This window comes from Ursus arctos, unplaced genomic scaffold (genome assembly GCF_023065955.2).
Source record: "Ursus arctos isolate Adak ecotype North America unplaced genomic scaffold, UrsArc2.0 scaffold_37, whole genome shotgun sequence".
Lineage (NCBI taxonomy): Eukaryota > Metazoa > Chordata > Mammalia > Carnivora > Ursidae > Ursus > Ursus arctos.
Window position 1 is genome coordinate 28,906,165 of NW_026623053.1, and position 19,351 is coordinate 28,925,515.

General features: G+C 41.7%; 1 non-coding gene and 1 pseudogene across 1 annotated transcript; both read right to left on the minus strand.

The window, feature by feature from the left end:
* Positions 1-2,231: 2,231 nt before the first annotated feature.
* LOC125282363 (cleavage and polyadenylation specificity factor subunit 7-like) lies at positions 2,232-5,976 on the minus strand (annotated as a pseudogene).
* A 3,212-nt stretch (positions 5,977-9,188) lies between these two features.
* LOC113266229 (U6 spliceosomal RNA) lies at positions 9,189-9,295 on the minus strand. Its single transcript, XR_003320318.1, has one exon. It is a non-coding gene; the product is annotated as a U6 spliceosomal RNA (small nuclear RNA).
* Between the last annotated feature and the right edge of the window lie 10,056 nt (positions 9,296-19,351).

Consider the following 19,351-nt stretch of genomic DNA (forward strand, 5'->3'; position numbering starts at 1 on the left):
CCTGGCTCTGAAGTTTTGGTCTTACTTACATAATCATCCCCTGTAGAGAGAATTTTCACAACAGTCATTGAAAAGAGAGAAAGCTGCTCGTGCAATCGACATACAGATCTTATGGGTCCGTGTTTCCTTTGCTTACGAACTACTCATCCAAATCACAACAATAAAAGAAATTTTTTGTTATGGAAAATTTCAAATATGCATGAAAATTGAGGCAATGGGGGCGCCTGGGTGGCTCAATCAGTGAAGCGTCTGCCTTTGGCTCAGGTCATGATCTCAAGGTCCTGGGATCGAGCCCCACATTGGGCTCCCTGCTCAGTGGGAAGTCTGCTTCTCCTTCTGCCCCTCTCCTTGCTTGTGCTTGTTCTCTCTCAAATAAATAAGATAAAATATTTTAAATAATTAATTAATTTAAAAAGTTGCGGGAATAATATAATGAGCCCACATGTACTCTGAAACCAGTCTCACCAATTAGCAACATTGGCCAATTTGTTTCATTTATACCCCTACTGCCATTTCCACTCTCAATGGATTAAAGTAAATCTCAAACATTATCCAAAATATTTCAATGTGTACCTTTAAATAATGACTCTTTTTCTAAAACACACAGAATTATCACATCTATAATTAAACAATAATCCCAAATGTCATCAAAGATCCAGTCACTGTTCTAATTTTCCTGATTATCTCATAAATATTTTATAACTGGCTTGTTTAAATCAGGATCCAAATAAGGTCTACATATTATATTTGTTATTGTGTCTCCTAAGCATCTTTCTCTCTTTTAGAACTTGTGATGTTTTTGGAGTGTAAAATGAAGATACAGAAAACTACACAAAGCGAATACATGGCAATGAATTTTTATAAACGTGAACACCTTTGTAACTATAACCCAGGTGAAAGTATAAAACTTTGCCTTCCACTTCAGGACCCCTTTCCATGAGACTCATCCCAATGATGAACACTGTTTTCCCCAATTACTTTTATAGAAATTGCTTCTTTGCAAATAGTTTCATCCCCCAGGAGTGATAAAATGTTTCTGGATGTTATAATTTAGCTTTGCCCATTAAAAAAAAGAAAAAAAGATGTCTTTTAAGTTTTCACCTAATCATCTCTGTCTTTTTCTTACCTTTTATTTGGGTCCTTTCACTGGCAGAGTTTCCCACAGCCTGAATTTTGCTGATTACAAACTCACGGTATAATTCCACATGTTCCTCTGTCCTATTTCCTGCAAATTGACAGCTGGGTCCAGGGACTGGATCAGTCTCAACGTTTGATCCTTTAGGCAAGAGCACAGGGGGTGCTGGGCAGTTCTATAGGAGGCATATCCAGTTGTATCCCTCAGAGGGATGTTAACAGTCCCTGACGATTACTGCCTATATCTAGTAGTTAATCTCATTTATAAAATGAACATATTCTAATTTTAATAATTTCTATTTCATTTGTTAAATATTACTTATAAAGAGATACTTCCCCTAATGTATAATTTGGCAACCCAGTTGTATAGTTCATACTGGAAAGACAGATCCTTGATTTATTGATATATTTATAAGCTTTATTTATTTATTTATGTTTAAAGATTTTATTTATTTATTTTAGACAGAGACAGAAATGCATAATGTTAGGTCATACATCATATACCAATATTGGGCATAGTGACCGGTATCATATTGAAATGAACCAAACCTGCACACTCCTGAATCATGTCCATTCTTAGTGGGAGTCAAGCCAGTGAAGAGCATTTTCATCTTCTTAAACTCAAACTCTATACCCATTAAAACACTAACTCCTCATTTTCTTTGCCCCCAGTCCCTGGTAACCACCATTCCACTTCTGTTTCTATGAACTTGACTACTTTAGATACTTCAGTAAGTGGAATCATAGAATATTTGTGTTTTGTTTTTAGTTTTTAACAGCTCACAACCCTATTTTATTATTTAAAAAATTTTTTTTGCAAAAGGAAAAAAATGCAAAGCAGTATAAAAGATCGATAGCATCATCAAATTTATTACACAGTTTTCAACTTATCAGAAAGACAAATAAATCACTGACAACATGGGGAACAAGGCCTTTTTTTTCTTGTTTGCTGTCAGGAATTAAAACTAAAAATTGTATCATTGAGTAAAAACAAAACAAAAAATGGGGAGAAAAGAATTCCCCAGGTAAATGTTTTTTCTCACATTCTATATATTTTTTTCCCTTAAACTATCACCTTACTTGGTTGTCTCTGCATTTTAAAAAGACATGAGATGCTTATAGTGGATGCCAGGAGGAAAAGGAGGGACTCCAAAGCTTGAGGAGGGAGGAAGTGGGGATGGAATTGGGGGTGGGGCAGATCCAACAGGCGAAGGGCAAAGGAGGGCAACTGAGGTGGGGCAGCACATCTGGGGCCTATGTTCCAGGTAGACGAGGGTACAAGATTCTGAGGGTGATCCACCCATCAGCTGAATCGCTAGAATCTCAGGAGTGGTTCCATGGAGAGAGCCCTCCTGCTGAGACTATGCCTCAAACTGTGACAGGTTCTACCAGGTGGCTGGCCTCACATCCAGTTTTTTTCTACTAAGAACTTTCCTTGGGAGCAACTCCAACAATTTGTGAACAGAGTTTTCAGAAGATTTACCACCTCAGCATACCCTTTGGATTGGCCATTTGCTCCATTCTCTGCAAATTTCAACTCTACCACATCATAGATTCCTACCAAGTGAATAACCCGGGGCTGCTACTGGTCTGTGGTCCACCAGGAGAAGTTGCCTGCATAGTTCCCCTATTTCATAGGCCACTGTAGGTACCCAGAATTGCAGGGGCCTTGTTGCTGGGCTTGGAGATGGCTCCTGGCAAACAGGAGGAGGTGACTCTGTGTTGCCGCTCCTGTCATCTGAGGGCAGTGAGGTGGCCATCGACACGGCATCATACAGGTCAATCTGATCTGTATTGCTGAACTCTGGGTTCTGATTGAACTCTTTGTCCGCATATATATCAATCAAGTTCACTCCTGAAATGGCTCCAGAAGGAAGATTGAGAGCCCAGAGAGTGGCTTATTTCACTTAGCATAATGTTCCCAAGGTTCATGCACGTGGTAGCACGAAAAAGGATTTCCTTCTTTTTTTTAAGGCTGAATAATACCCCATTGTATGTATATACATGTTTTTACTCATTTATTAGTCAATGGACATGTGGATTGCTTTCACCTCTGGGCTATTGTGAATGGTACTGCTATGAACATGGATGTGCAGATACTTCTTCAAGACCCTGCTTTCAGTTCTTTTGGATATGTACCCAGAAGTGGGATTTCTGGAGTCTTTCCTTCCGTCTTAAGGTTGAATAATATTCCATTGTATGTGTATACCACATTTTGTTTACCCATTCATCCCTCCATGGACATTTGAGGTGTTTTCCATCTTTTGGGTATGGTGAATAATGCTACCATGAACATGCGTGTACAGATCTGTTTCTGGGTTCCTTCTTGATGAATGCCTGTATCTCCCTGTTCATTTGTTCATTATTCATTTGTTCATTCATTATGCCTACTATGTCCCAGGAACAGTTGTAGGCATCAGGATACCTCAGTTATCAAATCAGACAAAAGCACCTGCCCTATTAGAGGTTAAATTTCAAGGAGGAAAGGCATTCCATAAAAAAGAAATATAATAAATAATGTATTATGAGATTATGATACATGCCTTGGGGAAAAATAGGGCAGAGTTAGAGTGATAAGATGAGATGGGTGGGTTGCAATTTTAAATGGGATGCCCAGGATGGGCAGAACCTTGACAGAGCTTAGGGAGGAGAGCCCAGAACATAAGTTCTATTCAGCCATCAGGGAGAAATGATAAGAGCATCAATTTGAGTGATTTCTTAACCAAAACTAGAAATGTGTAAAGAATTGAGTTTTTAGGATTATGTCAGTGATGATATTTTCTCTGGGGGATATCATTTAGTGCAATTATGTATAGAATACAGTTTGTGGCAGAGACATTTCTCTGTATATGCTGGACTCTATCATTTCCCTCCTGGGCTCACAGGAAGACCACTTTTCCCAGACCCACGTCTAGGTGGGACCATGTGATTAGTTCTCGGTAAAGCAATGCAGATAGAAGTCATGTAGGCCACCAGGTCTCCACCTGCCGAGTGGTCCTCCACCTTCCTTCATCATTCTCTCTCCCTCTGCACTTGGGTGGGATAGAGGCAGAGGATCTAGTGGAGGACTCCAAGGCTCAGGGGACAGAGCAGCCACAATATGAAAGAAGCTGGGGTCCCCGAGTCCCTGCCAACTTGACGGCGGTATGAGATGAGCAAGAATTAAACCTTTTGTGTGGTTGTAAGCCATTGAGATTTGGGGTGGTTTGTCACAGCAATTAGCCAATTCTAACACGTATCCTATCCTAACATAGAGCTGAAGCCAGCTGGAAGCTATTTCTTTTCCAGTTATGTGTAAAGCAAACATCCCTACACTGAGTCCCAGGTAGACAGCTCCTTGGACAGATGGTGTTGCTGCTTTTCCTGCACAACTTTCTGCTGCTCCCTCCTGGGGTTTGCTGGGGGTGAGAGAACAAGGCCTTCCCTACCTTGAATAAGACTCTAGATTTACAGACTTTAGATGCTAGGGATGCTTTGCCCCTCTGTGCAGGACTTCCCAGGCACGGCACCACGGAAGGTGCTTCTGCTACAGTGGCAGGGCCTTCTGGGTAAAACTATATTCAAAATAATCTTAATACATAGACTCCTAGCCTCCCGACTTTATTAGTGTACCTCAGCAGGAAAGCATTGCCTGGAATCTTCCAGTCACTTCCTGTTCTTTTTCATCCCATTCAGATGGAATGATCACTGTCCCCTCTTTCTGGTTTATTCTAAAATGTCTGAGCTATGTCTTTCAGGCGTTTTTTGAGGGTTTTGTTTGTTTGTCTGTTTGGTCCCTGGGAAAGTAAAACACTTTTCTTCATGGGTCTTAGCTTTAAATTATGGGCATACCTCAGGTTTTGACTAGAGAAGTTATTTTAATGAATTTTATATCTATTCTTGATATGATAGTTTTGGGGAATGGGTTGATTATCCAAGGCTCTAAAATGTCTGTCAGTTTTCCTGAGTTCCCTCTAGTTCACTAACATCTTGTCGTACACAGACAGCTGGACCGCCCTAAGCCACACTCCGGGCCTGCCTGATTTCAGTAGTCATATGAAAAATTCCATGCACATAGACAACATCCTACCTCAAGTGTTTGCATGGTGTCTCTCTGCTTTTTTAGTGCTTTCTCAGAAGCTGTGGGACTTTGCTCAACTGGTATGTGGGTTTAGGGGGACCCAAGGCAAGACCATTGGAAATGGAAGTGCTAGAAAAAGCAGCCCCTCAGGATGGGACACTGAAACTGGTGAGATGAAAGCAAGGACCCTAGTGCCGGTGGTATGTGGCATGAGAGAAACTCTGGTGAGCTCATCCTCATAACTGCTAAGAATCTCACTAATGGAGGACTGGCATGAGGTTTAGGTAGAAGGGGAAAGCACTGACTTCCACAGTGGTAGCTCTAGTCCTTATGAGGGTAAGTATGAGGATTATGAAGTCGGCTGACTTTTATTATCTTCTCTACAAACCTGGAAGAAAGAGAATGGTCTAACTATCAATTCAGGGCATGCTGTGAAGCCCAGAAAGTGTTCACGGCAGCAATACAGAGCTGCTTATCTTCAACTGGTGGGTGACAGATGTGCTAGTTAGGAGAATGCTTGTCATTGACAGGTTTCCTTTTGGTAAGATCAGAGCCCTTATAAGAAAGGAGTAGGATCCTGAGACATGGGATGGCATAGTTCATGGATGTACCTGAGAATTCTGAAGCCCTAGATTCTTCGGAGTGGGAAGAAACAGTCCCCTCCATCTTGCTAGAGAAGAGCAGCCCCCCTCACTTGGCCAACAGATGACACAAAGCCTTCACCTGAGGCAGAAGTAAGATGATGCTCATCCTTTTCCAGGTCTACCCATACCTTCCACCATTGCCATCAGATGAATAATTAGGGTCAGCTCTTGGCATAGCCCAAGCAGTCCCTGCTGCAGGAGCAGACAGCGCACTCCTGGAAGAACTGCAGATCTTACTAATATGACCTGGCAGGAACCTAGAAATGTGTGTGAGAGTAGATCTTGAGGGTGCTGGATAGAGGGAGTGGATCGTCAAGTTCTGTAGGGAAACATTTATTGACCTGGAAGCACCTTCCCATGACGCAGGATTTAACTTCCTGGTAAGGACCCTTAATAGGTTGCTAGCTTGGTTCTTTGATGGTTGGACATGACAATAGCTTACAATAAATGTGGCAGAAATGCCACAACTGCCTGCGCAAAGTATGGAAAGAAGAGTCAGAAGGGCATGTTCGAATTGGTTTATGAAAGGGCACCAGAGAACCTAACCAATGGCTGTGTTGCCCAGGAAGAGGGACCCTTTGCTAAGACAAGAAGGAACACACTAATGAGAGTGGCAGTGGCTTCATGAAGTCAATGGTGGCTGTGCTCCACAGGCCTCAGACCACAGCCCTCCAACCCTCAGACCTCAGGACGGGACACAGTAGCTAGTCAGTGGACAGTCCCTGTAAATGGCCAACGTCTCACCTCAGGCATGGGCCAGGGGATTGCTCTACTTTTGCTTTAGGACTTCCTCCAAAGTCTTTTTGGTCCACATAGATGCGACCCAGAAGTGTGGGGGAAATTAATGCCTTAGGGGACAAACTTCAATGAATGAGGAAGAAGTTAGGGAGTGACTCCCCCAGCCTCCCTGTCCTTCAGTGGGATAATTCTGAGACACATTCTCTACAGTTCCTTTGAGGGTCTGTAGTGGGACTGAGTCACCAATGTCCACAGCAGTAAAAAGCCTCCCTGTTTTGGCCTCTTTTTTCCTCAGAAAGTCACCATGTGTTATTCTTTCTCCTGTTCTGTCTCCCTATCTCGGCAGCCGCACTCCTGCTCCCTGGAATCACCTCCCAGTTCAACTACCACACCCCAGTTCTTGTCTCACACTTTGCTTTTAGGGGAGCTCAAACTAAGGCTCTTCTGTGCTAGAATTTCAAGTTCCTAAAATTCATGTCTGGGTAGCATAGTACGCTGGGCACCAGTTAGCCTATTAAAATATCCTCATTTGGAAAACATATCCTAGCTTTGCATTAGCTGATTCTTGGTAATATTGGCATTCTCAAAATTGTACTTCATTTCACTCTCTCTACCTCAAGTCCATTTAGGGGGGAGGCAATATTTTTCCTACAGATATTCCCCAAGCCCCACAGAAAGTTCTTGATAGCAAAGCTGAGACAATATAGGGAAAGCAAGAGGGACGTAACTCCTGTAAAGTTGCTGGTCTGAGGCAAGGGTTGAAATTTCCACAGGCTTAGAGACAAATACCTCCTTCTGGGAAAAGAACAAATGACAGATAACAGCCACCAGGGAATAATGGTTGTCTGGGCAAAATAAGAAGTAACAATTCAAAGCCTGCTTGCACAAGTATTTCTATTTTCCAGGAGCCCTAAAGAACATCAACCACAAAGAAAGGCATCCTGTGACCGTCTTGTGTCCACTAAAAAGTAACAGCCACAAGATAATGACCGTGGGACTGAAGGACACTTCCCTACTCAGAACCCTTCACCATTTGGAAAAGCGCCTTTACAAGCCTTGCAAGCTACCCCTTCAGGGAGTGACATTCCTCTTTCTCATCGGCTCTCTTGTATGTAAGCTATCTCTCATAAACCCCACCTGTGTTCTTCGTCTCACGTTCAGTGTTCATTCCTGTGACACTGAGACTCAAGAACCTGGGCTTGGGGATCCGGTAACAAAGCCAGATAAAGCTCACAATATGAGTGAGCAAAGAGCCGGAACCACTAAATTTCATACAGACCAGCCGTTATTAAAAGCAATAAGGGTACCTAATTAGGTTTAGTGCAATTGAAAGTAATTGCATTTTCTCATGTAAGCACTTCAGTGTGTCCGCGCACTGAGCCTTAGTTTTCCACGCTAACTCCCATCACTTATTTGCACTGCCATTTGCTAAGATGCACTTGGCCTGAATTATTATCATCTGTTAGAGTTTGTACCTGTACTTGCTTTCAGACGTCTGTTTCCACCTTTATCAGGAAACAAATCGTTCCTGATTTACATCTCAGATCTTGAAATATTCTCTCTCTGGTAGACCCAAGCCTTTCCATTTCATTTGAAAGCTTCCAGAATCTCACTCGTCCACATTATCTTCTCTTAGGCGTACAGTATCGCACTGGCTCCAGCCTCTTCAAACTCAGAATTCCTTAGAGCCCTCCTTTCCTGATGCCCCAGGAGAGGCCCTTAGCTCCAGGCGGGCAGTGAGTTTCAGACTGATTGTTTAGATGTTCCTTGCCCTCACTGTTGTGCTTTTCCACTAGAAATTCCTTGATGTCAAAAATAACATCTTTTTTTTTTTTAAAGATTTTATTTATTTATTCGACAGAGATAGAGACAGCCAGCGAGAGAGGGAACACAAGCAGGGGGAGTGGGAGAGGAAGAAGCAGGCTCCCAGTGGAGAAGCCTGATGTGGGGCTCGATCCCATAACGCCGGGATCACGCCCTGAGCCGAAGGCAGACGCCTAACCGCTGTGCCACCCAGGCGCCCCCATAAACATCTTTTTTTAATAATATTTTTTATTATATTATGTTAGTCACCATACAGTATATCCCTAGTTTTTGATGTAAAGTTCCATGATTCATTACTTGCATATAACACCCAGTGCACCATGCAATACGTACCCTCCTTACTACCCATCACCAGCCTATCCCATTCCCCCACCCCCCTCCCCTCTGAAGCCCTGTTTGTTTCTCAGAGTCCATAGTCTCTCATGCTTCATTCCCCCTTCTGTTTACCCCCTCTTTCTTCTTTCCTTTCTTCCCCTACCGATCTCCCTGCTATTTCTTATGTTCCATAGATGAGAGAAACCATATGATAATTGTCTTTCTCTGCTTGACTTATTTCAATTAGCATTATCTCCTCCAGTCCTGTCCATGTTGGAGCAAATGTTGAGAAATCGTTCTTTTTGATAGCTGAGTAATATTCCATTGTATATATGGACCACATCTTCTTAATCCAGTCATCTGTCGGAGGGCATCTCGGCTCCTTCCACGATTTAGCTATTGTGGACAATGCTGCTATGAACATTGGGGTGCATATGGCCCTTATCTTCACTACGTCTGTATCTTTGGGGTAGAAAAATATGGAACGCTTCATGAATTTGCGTGTCATCCTTGTGTAGGGGCCATGCTAATCTTCTCTGTATCGTTCCAATTTTAGTATATGTGCTGCTGAAGCGAGCACCATTCATAAACATCTTGATTTTATCTTGTGCGATGGTATGAAAATCATTGTGAGCTCAGGTTCCAAGATGGGGTTAGATGTGCAAGAGAAGGTAGTGGCTGTCAAGGATGAGGAGGGGAGAGAGGACCAGGCAAGAGGAGTCTTCAGATGGAAACAAAGGTCCAACTCCTGTGGAAGCAGAGAGGAAGGCGAGGTTGGGCAGTAAGAGCCTCAGAGTGCAGTGCGGTTCCAAGAGAGGTTCAGCCGGGCCGAGGGGCAGTCCTCGAGCCAAACTACCCACTGAAGGAGTCTTGAGTTTCACCTGAATAGGGACACGTTTGTACCTCATCGTGCTCAGTCACTGCCTGGGGGCAGCCTGTGGGAATTGTGACCTTGGACCCCGATCACTGGTACATTCAGAGGGGTGGCTATTAGGGCCAGAGTCAATTATGCTCATCACAGCTGGGTATCTGGCCAGCACAAGTTCAGGGCCACCACAGTCATGAGGACACATATTACAAGAAGATGGCTAGCTGGATGGCTCCCTAAGTCTTTGAAACACAGAATGCCTGACCTTGACATTTTCTAGAAGTTCATCAGTATCTGCAGGTATGCTATGAGGCAATGCCTCAAGTGACTTAGAGTGAAGCACATCTGAATTGGTGGGCTGATAATGCATATCACCTTCTAATTGCCTCACATATGCAGAAAATAGTTACCGTGTGCATATTTAACTTCTCCAGATGAACTTTGGCTGGGGATACACAGCTCATCAATTCTGCTGTACTTTGGTTTTGTTTTTTCTAATTCTCTGTTTCAGGTAAATATAATGAAGATAATAATACATTGCAAACGAGATACCAATTCAGAACATTTTGCAGTATTTCCTTTGGAAGTATTGGCTCAACAGAGATTATAATTACTGGAAAGCAGAAATGTAAAGCTGTCATACAAATTGAAGTGTTTCTACTATTTCTCTGAGGCATGTAATCAATTCAGCTGAAGCAATCAACAAAACCAGTTGTTTATTGTTACACGGTCCAAATTGCCTACTGGCTAACTGGGTTTCTTCAGTTTTAACTGGATGTTGAACTGCTGTGATAACATGTACCAGCATACCCAAATGGCTTTTAAGGTGGCAAGACTGCTGAGAACTCACTATAGCTAATATTCATGAGTAAAACTCCTGTCAGTTATTTTACACTTTGAGAAACACTATTGAATTGTAAAATGGTCAAAATAGCCAGTAAGCTTGGATAATATAAGTGTTTATTAATTTTTAAAATTACCTTGCACTAACTGAGGAGGGACTTAAATTTTTGCCTCTGGAATCTTCTTTTTCAGTGTGCCTTTGTGTCACCGGGGCAGAATAAACCCTGTATGCCCTGCTCATGGTAGTTCAGTGACTACTTCTTTTTTTTTTTTTTAAACTTAAGTGTGGTTGCTAGCCAATGTTACATTAGTTTCAGGTGTACAGCACAGTGATTCTACAACTCTATACTTGATGCTGTGCTCACCACAAGCGTAGCTACCATCTGTCACCGTATAATGCTATTACAATACCACTGACTACATTCCCTCCCGTGTACTTTTCATCCCTGTGATTTACGCACTCTGTACCTCCAGCTCACCAATTTTGCCCATCTCCCACCCCCCTCCTCTCTGGCAACCCCCAGTTTGTTCTCTTTGTTTATGGGTCTGTTTCTGCTTGTTTTGTTTGTTCATTTTTTTCTTTTTTAGATTTAACATATAAGTCAAATCATATGGTATTTTGTCTTTCTCTGACTTATTTTACTGAGCGTAATACCCTCTTAAGTCCATCCGTGTTATTACAAAGGGAAAAACCTCATTCTTTCTTACGGCTGAGTAATATTGCATTGTACATATGTGTATACATACATATATATACATACCTATGTATACCACATCTTCTTTATCATTCTTCTAGAGATCGATACTTGGGTTACTTTCATGTCTTGGCTATTGTAAATAAAGCTGTAATAAACTTAGGGGTGCATATATCCTTTTGAATTAGTGTTTTTGTTTTCTTTGACAAATACCTAATAGTGGAATTACTGGATCATAGGGGATTTCTATTTTTAATTTTTTGGGGAAACTCCATACTATTTTCCACAGTGGCTGCACCAAATTACATTCCCACCAATTGTGCGCAAGGGCTCCTTTTTCTCCAAATCCTCACCAACACTTGAAGTTTCTTGTATTTTTGATGATAGCCATTTTAACTGGTATAAGGTGATATCTCACTGTGGTTTTGATTTGCATTACTTTGATGATTAGTGATGTTGAGCATCTTTTCATGTGTCTGTTGACCTTCTGTATATCTTCTTTGGGGAAATGTCTATTCAGGACCTCTGCCCATTTTTAATCTAATTATTTGGGGGTTTTTTTGGCGTTGAGTTGTAGAAGTTCTTTATGTATTTTGGACATTAACCTCTTATCGGATATATCATTTGCAAATATGTTCTCCCATTCAGTAGTTTGCCTTTTTGTTTTGTTGATGGTTTCCTTTGCCACGCAAACACTTTTTATTCTGCTATAGTCCTGACAGTTTATTTTTGCTTTTGTTTCTTTTGCCTGAGGAGACATACCTAGATAAGTGTTGTTAAGGTCAATGTCAAAGAGATTATTGCCTATGTTTTATCCGGGAGTTTTATGGTTTCAGGTCTCACATTTAGGTTTCTAATTCATTCTGAGTTTATTGTTGTGTATGGTGTAAGAAAGTGGTCCTTTTTAAAAAAATTATTGTGGGAAAAACACTTAACATGCAATCTACTCTCTTAAATTTTTAAGTGCACAATACATTATCGATGACTATAGGCACAATGTTGGACGGCAGCTCTCTAGAGCTTATTTATTTTGCTTAACTGCAACTTTATGACTGTTGATTAGTAATTCCCAGTCCCTGGCAACCACCATTCTACTCTTCAAGTCTATGAATTTGACTTTTTTAGGTAACTAATATAAGTGGAATCATGCAGTATTTGTCTTCCATGATTGGCTTATTTCACTTAGCATATTGTCCTCTAGGTTCATCCATGTTGTTGCGTATTGCAGAATTCCCTTCTTTTTAAAGGCTGAATAATACTCCACTTATGTATATACCACATTTTCTTTATCCTTTCATCCACTGAATGCCATTTAGGTTGTTTCCACATTTTGTGACTAGTGCAGGCAATGAACATGGACGTGCTAGTATCTCTTCAAGACCCTGATTTCAATTCTTTAGAATAAATATCCCGAAGTGAGGAATCTTCATACCCATTTCCATAGTGGCTACACTATTTTTCAGGTTGACAAGACTGTCCTTCTCCCATTGTGTATTCTTGGCACTCTTGTTGAAGTTCATTTAATCATACATGCACGGATTCATTATGGGGCTCTCTATTCTGTCCCATTGATCTATATGTCTATCTTTATGCCAGTACCATATTGTTTTGGTTACAGTTGCTTTGTAATATATTTTGAAATCAAGAACTGTGATGCCTCTGGTTTTTTCCTTCTTTCTCAAGACTGATTTGCTCATTCATGGTCTTTTGTGGTTCCATATGAATTATAGAATTATTTTTTCTATTTATGTAAAAAATTCCAATGGGATTATGATAGGGATGAATCTGTAGATCATTTTGGATAGCCATGATATTTTAAAAATATTAAGTCTTCCAACCCATGAACACAGGATGTCTTTCCATTTGTGTCTTCATTAATTCATTCCATCAATGCATTGTAGTTTCAGCATACAGGTCTTTCATCTCCTTGGTTAAACTTATTCCTAAGTATTTTATATTTTTTGGTGCTATTATAAATTGAATGTTTTCAGTTTCCCTTTCAGATTATTTTTGTTCATGCATAGAAACACAGGTGAATTTTGTATGCTGCTTTTGTACCCTGCAACATTACTGAAAGCGTTTATTAGTTCTAACAGTTTTCTTGTGGAGTCTATAGGGTTTTCTATATATGATAAGAATATGTTATCGGCAAACAGGGATACTAGTACTTCTTCCTTTCTGATTTCGGTGTGTTTTTATTCTTTTTCTTGCTTAATTGCTCTGGCTAGGACTTCCAATAAACTATATTGAATGAAAGTGGCAAAAGTGGGCATCCTTGCCTTGTTCCTGACATTAGAGGAAAAGTTTTCAGTTTTTTTACCATTGAGTATGCTGTTAGCTGTGGGCTTTTAATATTTGGCCTTTATTTCAATGACTATACTTCTTGAAGAGAAAGAGGATCAGACCCTTTCAGTCTGTGATTCATTCTCAAGGTGTGGCTCCTGGACCTAGTAGCATCAGCATGCACCCAGGAACTTGTTAGAAGTGCAAATCCTCAGGTCCACCTCAGACCTAATGAATCTGAAACTTGGGAGTTAGAGTCAGCAATCTGTGCTCTAACAACTCATCCAGGTGATTTGAGGCATGCTAGGAGAAGTCTGGCTAATACCATTTCCCATGTACATTCTTCAGAAAGTATTCTGTGGGGGTGCCTGGGTGGCACAGCGGTTAAGCGTCTGCCTTTGGCTCAGGGCGTGGTCCCGGCGTTGTGGGATCGAGCCCCACATCAGGCTCCTCCACTATGAGCCTGCTTCTTCCTCTCCCACTACCCCTGCTTGTGTTCCCTCTCTCGCTGGCTGTTTCTATCTCTGTCGAATAAATAAATAAAATCTTTAAAAAAAAAAAAAAGAAAGAAAGTATTATGTGGCAAATTAACAAGTGTTATGCAACAGAGTTCTTTATTTTGAATGCATTTGGGAAATTTTGAGCTAAAAAAACTAGGTAGAACTCATGCACCATGCTCACAGAGGTCCCCTGCAGGTCATTTCTCCTGATATGTCACTATTTTCAGGAACCTGCTTATGTCCCACAAATAGCACAGTTCATGTCCTTTCTCCTAAGAGCCTCATTTCCCACCCCTCTCAGCCATTCAGACAGAGTTCTCCTTCTATCATTCCAAAGTCTACTTTTCTTTTATCCACCCCAGTATGACTGACGGGGGGAAACACAGTGTGGTCTGATGCCCCACTCACTCTACTGCAGGGCAATCACAGTCATTAATGAGCAACATATTAACTAAAGAGTAGGTTATTCAGTCCTAAATAACTACTCTTTTGGGACACAGTCAAATATATATTTAGAAAAAAGACATTTTTCTGCAAGGACACAGTCTTGCTAAAGACATAGCCAATTCCTATTTCTAAACTGAATGAAAACATCTTAGTCTGAGGCATTTATATTTGTGCTATTTCAGTGGTTCAGTGCTCCCAAAATTAATGTGGAGTTATTTGCTTTACATCTATCTGCAATGCAGAACCTAGCAAAGGCCTGCCCACAGAATAGATTCCAGTTTCCATTTTAAAATGCAGAAATTGGTTATGGGCCCCCAGATAGCAGCTTTTCCATTTCAGCAACTTAGAATTCAAAGTCTCCCTCCGGCAATAGGAAGAAACTTCAGGCAGCTTAAATATACTGATTTGTCCCTGATATAGGACTTCCATGAGAGAGTCCAAATTACTGCTTCACTTAAGAAAAAAAATGAATATACTCCAGTGCTTTCAAATTCTAGTTTAGTCTCATTGTCAGTTCAATGTTGTAAGCCAAAGAGCAGGAGGAGAGCATGCAGAAAAAATGATTATTCCAGACTCTAAAAAAACAATACTGCATATCTTGTCTACCCTCACTCGGATCAGGATATATCCCTACACAATAAAGTACAAACCTCTAATGGCTGTCTAGGAAAGAAGCCTTCCAAAGCCCAGACCCTACAGAAAGTGGATGAAATCTGGGTGAGACAGAACTTGGAAATAAACTCAAGCATGACTTCAGATTTAAAACCTCTTAAAGGAAAACACCAAGTTATGCCAAGTTGCTTGTGCCCAGTCCTAATGAGAACAATTCAGTTCCAAAGGAGAAGGGGCATTGATTTAAGGATTGTTGGCATGGGGAACAATAGATGACGTACCATCCCTTTATATCCTATAATAATTGCGTGTCATCCCAGCCTTTCCTCCAGTTCCTCTGACTCAAATTCATGCATTGTTAAAAACTTATTAAAATGCACTGAATCAGAGCACTGCAGACAACAAAAATAGAGACAGTTTTTGACGCCAAGCCAAACAATTTTGGCTCTTCTTCCCAACGTTCATGTAAACAAACTGTCAGACACCCATACATAAGAATGGGAAATTATTCACAAAGGGGGCTGATGACTGAGGTTCTCAGAACAGTTATAACAGCAGGGAATTAATTCACTGACATGTCGTCCGCGGAGAGCTGTTCCTTCCCTTAGTGTCATGTCACGCTAACAGGTATTTCATCTCATGTTGTCCACCACTAAACACAGACTCTCACGCAGTAATTAAAACCCACGTTTTTCTAAGCAGAAACAGTAAGCCCTTCCCTTGTGCTGCTCCCTCTTTCTCCATGAAAAAAAGGAGAAAGATGTGGAATAATGGTCCCCAAAGTTTGGAGGTCAGATCTTAGAAAATAATCATCAGTAAAGCAGCTACATCTGTTAAAAAAGGGGTGAAGGAAAAAAGGGGGTGTGGAGCACCAAAACTCGTATGGGAGCTTAGAGAAACTGAATCTAGGGAGATGACAGCATTACACACATAGCTGGATTTTAAATGTGCTCAATAAATACATGCTAAAGGTTTTGTTTTGACTGGATGATGGTTATAGATTGTAATCGATCCTTGAAGCAAATCAAAAAAATCAAAATTTTAGTTGTAGTAGGGATTGTCAGATGCTCCCCAATATCTATCCTCTCATCTTCTATAATATAGGATTTGTAGCTGACTACACAGCCCACCAGTTTGCTTACATAGCCCAGGCTCCCAATAAGCCAGCTGTGACCTAGGACAAACTACCGTTAAGAGGGATACAGGCAGAAGTGGTCCGTGCACCTCCCAGGCTGTCCCCTGAAGAGAAGGAGCATGCCCTCCACTTCCCCTGCTCATGTCCACAGGCTGAAACATGCATGAGGATGTAGGTACAGTTGAGGGCAACACCTTAGTGATGAGGACCAGTAAGACAGACTCCAGTGTCCTGAGACTGGTGCTGTCGAAGCAGCCGCTGACTACTCACGTATAATCAGAGAAATAAACTGTCTTGTTTAAGTTATAGTGTTAGGACTACCGGTCAGAGAAGATGAACGCATGCTCTATTGTTGCAAGGAATGCTTGTTTAAAATGAAGGAGGTAGAACTTTTAATCCTCTACAAGGGTTAGTAAATGACAGCCCCAGGCCAAATCTGGCCTGCAGCTTGTTTTTGTAAACAACGTTTTACTGAAACACAGTCCTGTTCATTCCTGTGTATATTGTCTCTGGCGCTTCCGCACTATAACGTCGGAACTGAGGAGCTGTGCCAGAGACCGTATGGCCTACTGAGCCTAAAATACATAGTGTCTGGCCCATAACAGAAAAAATGTCCATGCTATAGATAACAAGAAAACCTGGTTATCCAGTACAAGTCAGGAAAGACGGAGAAACAACAGCAAATAGCAAATCAAGAAAAAGAGAATTTAAAATAAACAGTCAGGAATATGACTAAACGGATTGGTGTTTAAAATAAACGTGAGTGGGCTGAAGTCCTCCACCAAACATGTTGACATTCATCAGGTAAGACAGTGAGTCAAGTCTGGGGCTGTCAGGAAATCTGGGGCATTTGGATAAAGGATTTCAGAGGGGCAACAACAGAAGGGATTTGGTGTAGGTAGAATTTTCCCAGGAGAAGAGGAACTCTACTTTCAAGAAACTCTGTGAGAAAAGTTCCAGGTAGCTGCTAGTAAGCTAAGAGAATCAGTAACCATTTCAGCCGAAGAGAAAAAGACGGGGAGAAAGCCCGCCTTGCCTCCTCAGTGTTCCAACAGCCCTTGGTGAAATAGTCTCAGGGCAGAGCGGCTACAGGAGGGGTGGAAGCGACACAAAAGTCAGTTCTACCAAAAACACATGCCCAGTCGATTGGTGGGATTAAGGGCTGGGAATCATCTAATTAGTATATACTATATGCCGAATTCATTCCTCTACATTGAATAAAAAATCGAATACTTAAGTATACTGAAGAGCTCTTACCACTGGAGAAATGCTGAGAAGGAGTCATGATTCCACTGACGTACGGTAAGGAACAAACTCTCCTCCTCTGGGGTTACCCAAAGGCGGAAATGGTGAGGAAGCCTTCTGTCTTGGAGCTTCTCTGGGCTTCTTTTGTGTTTGTGTTGCCCGAGGGAGTATGCTAGACATTCTTGTCACTGACTGCGGCCTCGGTCCTGCCTTCTTTCAGGGGGCACTTGACTGGACTGCCTCCTCATGCCAACACCTGCTATGATGTCATCTCCCCAGCCTCAATCATTTCTACCAGAAAAGATTACACAAATTCCCCAATTATCTACAGAGCCAAATGAGGGATGCTGACAGGAGTGGAGCAGCTGCTGGGACAGGCATGGTGGGGGCGGGGGATGCAGACAGGGCACCCTGACTCCCCTCTCATGCTAACCCTCCTGAGAACTAGGGGTCTTCCAAATTCGTGATTCAGTAACACTTTATTTTTTTATTTTTATTTTTTTTTAAAGATTTTTTATTTATTTATGTGACAGAGAGACAGCCAGCGAGAGAGGGAACACAAGCAGGGGGAGTGGGAGAGGAAGACGCAGGCTCCTAGCAGAGGAGCCTGATGCGGGGCTCGATCCCATAATGCCGGGATCACGCCCTGAGCCGAAGGCAGACGCTAAACGACTGCGCTACCCAGGCGCCCCTCAGTAACACTTTAAATCCAGTGTTATGGTGATTTTTTCTGGGATATTAGAGGTTATAATGTGAAGAACTGCTCTTATTATTAGTTCAATTCAATAAGCATATCCTAAATGTCACCTGTATGTAAGGTGGTATGTTAAGTACTGAAGACGCCAAGATGGATAAAAACGTGTCCCCTGCCTTTGATGAACATCTAATGGAGAGAAGAAAATTCAAGGATAAAATTCCCTCCAATCTCGCCCCGCCACTTTCCCCTAATGCACAACTATAGGCAAATATGCACCGGGGTGCTGACTGGGGTCACCACATTTAGTTCTATAGCTATTACAATACTTAGGTTGGAGTGGACCCTAGAAACCATGGGTCCCTTCACGCTTCTAGAGCCAGCTGTCTTTGGAAGCAAGGGTACAGATAATAAGGGTCTTGTGCTGTTATAAGCTAAATCTGTTTTGCTGATATTTTAGCATTCCTAAAAATTAAGGGTAAAGGGAAAATTTTGTCTGATTTAAAAAAATAAAATCGGGGTACCCGGATGGCTCAGTCGGCTAAGCCTCTGGCTTCAGCTCAGGTCATGATATCAGGGTCCTGGAATCAAGCCCTGCATCTGGCTCCTGGCTCAGTGGGGAGTCTGCTTGTCCCTCTGTCCCTACCTGCAACCCCCCCCCCCACTGGCTCGTACTCTCTCTCTAATAAATAAATAAAATCTTAAATAATAAATAAAGTCAGTTATGTGTCCCTTAAAGTCAGTAATTAATTTGTGCTATTTTTCTTGAAACTGGTTCTAACATTTTCTGGCACCCAACGCATACTGACTGAGTAGTATACTCATGAAAAATCACATTTCAGTACGGAAGGGACCTGAACTCACTTTCAAGTGCTTTAGAGAGTTTTAGCTTATTTGTTTCTGGATTCCTAATGGCTCTCTGAAAAAACAAACAAACAAACAAACAAAAAGCCCTCCTCCCCCCAAAAACCCTCTACTTCCAAACTTTCAGTGAAAGGAAGGAAGGTTGATCAAGTAGTTTTGGGACAAATTTTCCTGTCTTAGAGGAGCAATTTTGAGTTTCATTTACCACTTTCAGAGTCCTATCTGACCCACAACCGAAGTGTTTTATGCTTAAGAGAACCAAGTCAAAGTCCTTTGCATCATGATGGTTGTCCCCCTCTGCTGACAACTGTCAAATTTTTCATCACAGGGTTGCATGTTGTAGGGATGGTCTTGGGCAAAATTGCCAAGGAAGTTAAGTTATCTTGGATCCTTCTCATCCCTCTTTCCAGTCCTCCCTCCCTTTCACTAGTTAGCCATCACTCTTCTTTA